The sequence below is a fragment of the Solanum dulcamara genome, chromosome 4 (genome assembly GCF_947179165.1).
Source record: "Solanum dulcamara chromosome 4, daSolDulc1.2, whole genome shotgun sequence".
Classification (NCBI taxonomy): domain Eukaryota; kingdom Viridiplantae; phylum Streptophyta; class Magnoliopsida; order Solanales; family Solanaceae; genus Solanum; species Solanum dulcamara.
This window is the reverse complement of record NC_077240.1, coordinates 43,464,213-43,472,996: the sequence shown is the minus strand read 5'-3', so window position 1 is coordinate 43,472,996 and position 8,784 is coordinate 43,464,213.

Below are 8,784 nucleotides of genomic sequence, written 5' to 3'. Positions count from 1 at the left end.
TGAAGATCTTTTGATTTACTCTCGGGGTGAGGAAGAGCATAAGAATCACTTGAGGGTTGTACTTCAAACATTGAGGATAGACAATTGTTTGTAAAATTTAGTAAGTGTAAATTTTGGCTGAAAGAGGTGGCATTTCTTGGTCACATAGTGTTCGGTGATGGAATCAAGGTTGATCTTAAAAAAATAGAGGCTATGAAGAATTGGCCTAGATCGTGTCTCCTTCGGACATCAGGAGCTTCTTGAGTCTAGCCGGGTACTATAGAAAGTTTGTAGAAGGGTTTTCTTCCATCTCATCTCCTATGATGAAATGACCTAAAAGAAATCAAAATTCATATAGATGGATGGGTGTGAAAAGAGTTTTCAAACCTCGAAAAATTAACTTACCTCCGCTCCTATTTTGACTCTACCAAAAGGATTATAAGGGTTTGTGGTTTATTGTGCTGCTTTAAAAATTGGTTTGGGTTATGTCTTAATGCAAAATGTCAAGCTCATAGCCTATGCTTCTAGGCAATTGAAGGTGCATGAGCGTAACTATCCTATCCATGATCTTGAATTGGAGGGCACTGTTTTTGCTTTGAACATTTGGCAGCATTCCTCTATGGGGTGCATGTGGATGTGTATACTGATCATAAAAGTCTTCAATATGTGTTAACCCAAAAGGAACTTAATCTAAGACAAAAAAGGTGGCTAAAACTCCTCAAGGACTATGACATGAGTGTGCATTATCATCCGAGTAAAGCCAATAAGGTTGTCGATGCACGTACTAGAATGTGTATGGGGAGTGTGGCCTATGTTGATGAAGGAAAAAGGGAGTTGGTAAAAGATGTTCACCAGTTGGCTAGATTAGAGGTGAAGTTGTGTGGCACCGATGATGGTGGTATGGTTGTTCAAAATGGGTCTGAATCCTATTTGGTGGTGGATGTTAAGTCAACCCAAGATCTTGACCCGACGTTTGTTGAGTTAAAGAAGTTGGTGAAGGAAAAAAAGGTAGAGGTCTTTTTCTAAGGAGGAGATGGGGGGCTATACTACTAATGTGATTATGTGTTCCGAATGTGGATGGCCTAAGGAGTTTGATTTTGAAGGAGGTTCACAATTCTTCATATTCCAGTCAAGTCCTAGTTTCCAAATGAGTTCGTTATTGAATGGAAGGGTCGTGATTCGGTAGTAAAGGGTAAGTTCATTTCTTGTCTGAAGGCACAAAAATTTATTGCTAAGGGTTGTATTTGCCATATTGTGAGGGTTAGGGATGTCGACTCCGAACGTCCTCCCCTTGAGTCAGTTCCTATAGTTAATGAGTTCCCCAATGTATTTCTCGATGACCTTCCTGGTGTCCCTCCCAAAAATAGTTGATTTTTGTATCGATCTCCTCCTCGATACCCAACCCATCTCTGTTCTTCTTTATCAGATGGCCCCGACAGAATTGAAAGAGTTGAAGGAACAATTAAAAGACTTGTTAGAAAAGGGGTTCATAAGGCCAAGTATTTTTCCATAGGGTGCTCCCTTGTTATTTGTGAGAAAAAAGGATGGGTCGATTCGAATGTGCATAGACTACTGGCTATTAAATAAGATGACCATTAAGAACAAATACCCAATCCCTAGAATAGATGATTTGTTTGATCAATTGCAAAGGGCAAGTCACTTCTCCAAGATCGACCTTCATTTCGGCTATCACATACTAAGGGTGAGGAAGTGTGACATTTCCAAAATGGCTTTCCGAACAAGGTATGATCACTTTGAGTTTTTGGTAATGAGTTTTGGATTGATGAATGCCCCGACGGTGTTCGTGGACTTGATGAAAAGGGTGTTCAAACCTTACCTTGATACTTTTGTGGTGGTCTTAATTAATGATATTTTGATTTACTCTTAGGGTATGGAAGAACATAAGAATCAATTGAGAGTTGTGCTTCAAATGTTGAGGGATAGGCAATTGTTTGCAAAATTTAGTAAGTGTGAATTTTTGTTAAAATAGGTGGTATTTCTTGGTTACGTAGTATCCGGTGATGGGATCACACTTGGTCCTAAGAAAATAGAGGCAGTCAAGAATTGGTCTAGATCGTTTTCTCCTTCAGACATTAGGAGCTTCTTGGGTCTAGCCGGGTACTATAGAAGGTTCATCGAAGGGTTTTCTTCCACCTCATATCCTATGATGAAGTTAACCCAAAAGAAAGCCAAATTCATATAGACGGATGAGTGTGAGAAGAGTTTCCAAACCTGGAAAGATCGACTTACCTCCACTCTCATTTTGACTCTACCCAAAGGATTAGAAGGGTTTGTGGTTTATTGTGATGCTTAAAAGATTGATTTAGGTTATGTCTTAATGCAAAATGGCAAGGTAATAGCCTATGTTTCTAGGCAATTAAAGGTGCATAAGCGTAACTACCCTACCCATGACCTAGAATTGGAGGCCGTTGTTTTTTCTTTAAAGATTTTGTGGCATTACCTTTATGGGGTGCATGTGGATGTGTATACCAATCATAAAAGTCTTCAATATGTGTTCACCCAAAAGGACCTTAATCTAAGGCAAAGAAGGTGGCTAGAACTCCTCAAGGACTATGACATAAGTGTGCATTATCATCCGGGTAAAGTTAATGTGGTTGTGGATGCATTTAGTAGAGTGTCTATGGGGAGTGTGGCCTATGTTGGTGAAGGGAAGAGGGAGTTGGTTAAAAAAGTTCACTGGTTGGCTAGATTAGGGGTGAAGTTGTGTGGTACCAATGATGGTTGTATGGTTGTTCAAAATGGGTCCGAATCCTCTTTAGTGGTGGATGTTAAGTCAAACCAAGATCTTGACCCGACGTTTATTGAATTAAAGAAGTCGGTGAAGGAAAAGGAGGTAGAGGTCTTTTCCCAAAGGGGAGATGGGGTGTTATACTACCAAGGTCAACTATGTGTTCTGAATATGGATGGTCTAAGGAGTTTGATCTTAATAGAGGCTCATAATTCTACATACTCCATTCATCTCCATTCGACGAAAATATATCAAGACTTAAAAAAGTTCTATTGGTGGGGTGGTATGAAGAAGCACATAGCAAGGTTAGTGTCCGAATGTACGAATTACCAATAACTGAAGGCTGAACATCAAAGCCAGGTGGCATAGCCCAAGATATTGAAATCCCTACTTGGAAGTGGGAAGATGTGAATATGGATTTTGTAGTGGGTTTTCCTCATACCGGGAAGCATCATGATTTGATATGGGTAATTGTTGATAAAATGACTAAGTCGGCGTACTTCCTACCGACTAAAACTACCTATAGTGCTGAAGACTATGCCAAGTTGTATATTCGGGAGTTGGTGAGGTTGCATATGCCATTATTGATTATTTCGGATCTTGGTACCCAATTTACTTCTCACTTTTGGAGATTATTTCAAAAGGGCCTCGGTACTAAGGTAAAATTGAGCATCACATTCCATCCTCAAACTGATTGGAAAGCCGAAAGGATGATTCAAGCACTAGAGGATATGTTAAGGGATTGTGTATTGGAGTTTAAAGGAAATTGGGATGATCACCTACTGCTCATTGAGTTTGCCTATAATAATAGTTACACTCGAGTATTGAGATGACACCATTTGAGGCTCTGTATGTGAGATGATGTAGATCCCCGGTTGGTTAGTTCGAAGTAGGTGAGATGACCTTGTTGGGCCTTGATTTGGTACTTGATGGTTTAAAGAAGGTGAAGATCATTATAGAAAGGTTGAAGATGGCTCAAAGTCATCAAAAATCCTATTCCGAAACTAGAAGAAGGGATCCCGTGTTTAACATGGATGATTGGGTGTATCTAAAGGTTTCACCCATGAAGGGTGTGGTTCGGTTTGGTAAGAAAAGGAAATTGAGCCCTAGGTATGGAGGACCTTATAGAATCGTGAGATGTGTTGGCAAAGTTGCGTATGAGTTGGAGTTTCCATTGAAAATGATCATGGTTCACCCAGTGTTCCATGTGTCTTTGTTGAGAAAATGTGTGGGTGATCTTAGTTCCATTTTTCCTTTGGAAGTAGTGAATATTGAAGAAAACATGACCTATGAAAAAGTCCCGGTTGAAATTTTAGACTGGGAAGTTAAGAAATTGTGGAACAAAGAAATTGCATCTATTAAAGTTCTTTGGAGGAATCAACAAGTCGAAAGTGCTACATGAAAAGCGAAAGAGGATATGATTAAGCGATACCCTCATCTTTTTCTATCTACTCAAACCTAAAATATTAAGTTGTCCTTGCTTAATTACTTGGAATCCTTGCATTCCAACTTTTCTTGTCATATGATTGCAAAATTATGAAATATGTTTTGAACGATGTTTTAAATTGCACTATTGTATTAATGATGGTTTGTTGGTCTACACTTTACTCTACTCAATCTAAATCTTGCCTCATTCGAGGACTAATGTTCCCAAGGGGGAGATAATGTAACACCACCTAAAAACGTTGTATCTGGTGTTCCAATTCTCGATGAAAATTATACTACTTTTGTATTTTGGGAATAACGTTTTATAGGTTGGTCTAAATTAGGTGATTCAAATTTTTGAATAACTCCAACAGATTACCTACAACTTTTGTGAAGACAATAAAAAAATTGTTACGTTTCCACCACCATAGCTTATGTTTTGGAAGCTAAGTAGGTCAAATAAATTAATCTTTGCAAGACCTGGTGCTGTGATAAAATAGAGAGTTTGTAGAAGAAAAATCATATCTCACTAAAGAATGATCCTATGCATTTGATTCTTGAACGACATAGAAGGAAACTTCTAGAGATACAATTCATATGAGACACCAAACATAATTAAGAAGCTATTTTGTTCAAACGTAGCTCTGAAAAAGGGTATTTCATAAAAAAGAAGATTCATCTCACCAACCATGGAAGATCTAGATGAATTTGACATCACCCATGACATCAATAGTCCTCCACTTGACATTACCCATGACATCACAAACCTCCATTAATTTTTTAGATTTTTCTTTATAATTGTTTTAATTATTGTTAGGTTCCTCCTTCATACCTATAAATGCCTACCTTATTTCATCATTTTGTTCATCAAGCTTTCTCAAGAAACTCTTCTCTATATATACTTCTTTACTCATTCTCAAAATATAGTGTAAGATCTTAGTAGTATAGAAATACTATTCGGGTGATTCATATACTTTAAGTAGTACACAAAAAGCTTCGGCGAGGGGAAAATGGTAGGATTCAAGAGTGTTCATTAAGTCCTTCGATTCTGAGCAAAGCTTTGGATTCTAGGTATGTAAGGCTTCAATGATAGTATTCCTTCCATTCTCATGCCTAAAGTATTTTGATTATATGATAAATTATGTTTATTTACCCAATTCTCTTCAAGATTTACTCTAAGGTATGTGAGTGTTTATCCATGGGCTCTTCCACCCATGTAGTCCAAAACTCTTTCAACTAAATCTCTTGATTTCAAATAAGATTTTCTTATAGGTAATTCTTATTTCTACTTAATAGCATGAATCATGGTTAAACTAATGATTATTGGTGTATTTTGATACAAAATGATTTCATATGTATGAATTGATGGTTTGCAAGTATTTTCTCTATTTATCTGTTTAAAGGTTCTTGAAATTCTTGATGGGTTATTTAAAGAATAATTTTTAATTAATGAATTTCAAAGTATATATGCATAATTTTATTTATATACATGTTTGAAAGTTGAAGTGATTTAAACCCACTTAGTTTTACTATATTTTCAATAAAGTTTGACTTAAAAGCTTTGACTTCAAATAAATGTTTATGAAAGCAATGTCTATGATAAAAAGGGAGTATTATGAAATAAAAGAATGATGAAATTCTATGAATTATGAATTCTTTATTCAATAAGGACAATTCTTACATATGTGAATCATTAAAGGTTTTAATAAGCTATTCCACCGAATGTGATGTTTGAATTCTCAAGTTATATGCTATGACTATTTTGAAGTATTAAACTATTATGTGGGATTGATTTAGCACATAATTGGGTATTGAGGTGAGATTAAGTAAGGTAATCCTAGTAGAAACTCCTTATCTCATTAACTATGCGCCAACATAACAGACTTTGTAGGCTTAGGCTAATCGATCCATGAAAACCCTTAAAGTTAAAGTTAATGAATGAATGTAAACTGGACAGAGTGCTACCCTAGGCAAGTAGACTCCCTGGCCAACGTAGGGGGTTATGCTGGATTCCATGTAATAACTCACATGGTCTTAATGTCGGTTATAGTCAAATTTCCACAAATAGATGCTTCAAATGCTATTTACATGATTATTCTTGCATGTATATATTCATATATGTATGATTTAAATGATATCTACTTGATTACTCATGCATGCACTCATTTATGTACTTTTCCTTGTAAATGTCCTAAATATTTTACTTTGTAATGCATGCCTACATTCTTAGTACATTCAAAGTAATAACGCACATTCTTTTGCCTACATGATATCACCATGTAGGGACCGGTGCTCCTCGTTTCTCCTCCATGTGGCTAGTTGAGATTTCGTTTGAACACTACTTTTAGTGATTTCCCATGTTCCGAGAATAATATTCCTTTATCTTTCTATCTTATGATATGTTGAGATCTTTAGACACTTACTATGATATTTCTTTTTATTATGATTGAGGGTGAGCTAGACACTTGTCTTAGCCCCGTTAAATCTTAAAGTTAGAGGTATTGTTGGACATATGTAAGTTGAAGATTTACTATTATGATTTTCGCTTGTTTATTTATTGTCATTACCTATGAAAGGCTAAAAGAATGCTAAGAGGCTTGGTTGAGGTACTTTCGGGTTCCTCATTCGTCATGTCACGTCTAGGCCCTAGACTTGGGTCATGACAGTAATATAGGATCCGACACTACTCATCACTCTCTTGGCTAGAACATGTTGTTGTTGACATTACACTGCTTGGTGAGTCCTCATGTTTTGAGAGCGCAACCATGATGGTTTCTTATATCTTTTTTCTATGACTTTTAGACTTAGATTATTTGGGTGAGCTAGGGCTTGTCCTATGCCCCTGTCTATGATTAGTAATGGAGATTCAGACATAGCATGTTTTCATATTCACTTATGTTATCTCAAATTTCTTTTATGTAGAGATTGCTAGATTTGAGACTTATCCTCAACTTTTAGTTTTATTCTGCGTGTGTTGCTTATTGTTAAGTCATGATTATGCTAAAAAACTTTCTCAGGATCTTTCGGTATCCTATTCACCATATCACATCTAGGGTATAGCTTGTATCGTGACAAGGAATATTTACAACAAAGACTCTTCACATACCCAAGGAATAACTATCCATAACTCACAATTGTGCGTTCTCCTTTCTTAAATCCTTTCAATTACTCTCCTTTAAGTTTCCACTTTATTCTTTGTGAATTTAATATATATTAAACGTGATTCACAATTCCTTCTTTTGTAGGAAAAAACAAAAGCTCGCAATAGTTCTGTTTTTCTTTCTTAATTAGCTTATTGGTTAATTATATATATTCATTATTTTCATTAATTAATTAATTTATTAATAAAAATAAATCTATCATATTTATTACTTTTAGTAATATCTCATGAGTTACAAAACACCATCTATTTTAATTCTCTATTTAAATAACATATCTCTTCAACTCTCTCCTACCTAATTCTTATGTCTTAATCTATCTATAAATAAAAATTATCCATGGAGTTGTTGGATGTTCATTTTCATTTTCTCCTTCTTTTTTTTAAGTATATCTTTTTCTCTTTTTTTTTGTATTTTCATTTATTCTTTTCATCGATTATATGTTTTGTAATCAAAAGAAAGGACAAAAAAATGAATTTCTTCTTGCATCATAATAGTCAAACACAAATTCATCAAAATAAAGAAGGAAGTTTGTTGGTGGTGGAAGATCAAATTAGTTTGGTAAAACCCCATAAAGATGAAGAAATTCGTTTAATGGTGGTGGAAGATTCATCAAAAGAGCAGATGATCTGATAATTTTGATAAAGTAGAAGTTTGCATGATTTATAAATATCTAAGATATACTTATTGTTGTTTATTTTAGTATTTTCAATTAGTCATTTCTCCCTCCATTCCATATATTAATACGTTATTCTAGAGTCAATTTGATTAATATTAGAAATTAAATGACATTAGAATCATTAAGTATTTCAAAATTACAATTTAAATATCCTGAACTATATGAAACTATTTTAATAAATTGAAAATTTTCTCATATCATTATAATGAAAAAATATATCTTAAATTATTGATCAAACTTCATGGTGTAACTTTCAAAAATTAAATGATGAAAATATTTTAAGCTGGGGAGAGTATTTTCTTTTAATTAATATCAAATTATAATATTATCAAGAAATATGTGGTTTATTTGTGAATAATGTTATTATTTTGATTTGGTCCATGTTACATAAAAAAAGTTGCATTCCCCCTCTTGGATGTGAAATAAGCTTTTAAATATAATAATAATATCATGATATTAGTTTTAAAGACATATTTCTACAAACATAATATCTTGAAATATATTTTTAGAGATATTTTTATTCAGCTACTTAATCTATTGAATTATGTAGCGAAATAAACATTATGAAGGACTAAAAGCTTAATGCAGTTGTGTATTGTAAGAAGATGTGTTGTCCCTTATTTTTAGGTAAGGAAATCTATTGCAATTATTTTCTCTTTTTCATTTTGCTTTTACTTTCTCCAATGATATCTTTCTTTAACCCATCTTTAAGAGTCTCTACTTATAATTATATAACTTTCTCCTTCCCTATTGTATTTCATTGACTAGCCACTTAAACATTCATATTGTTTATT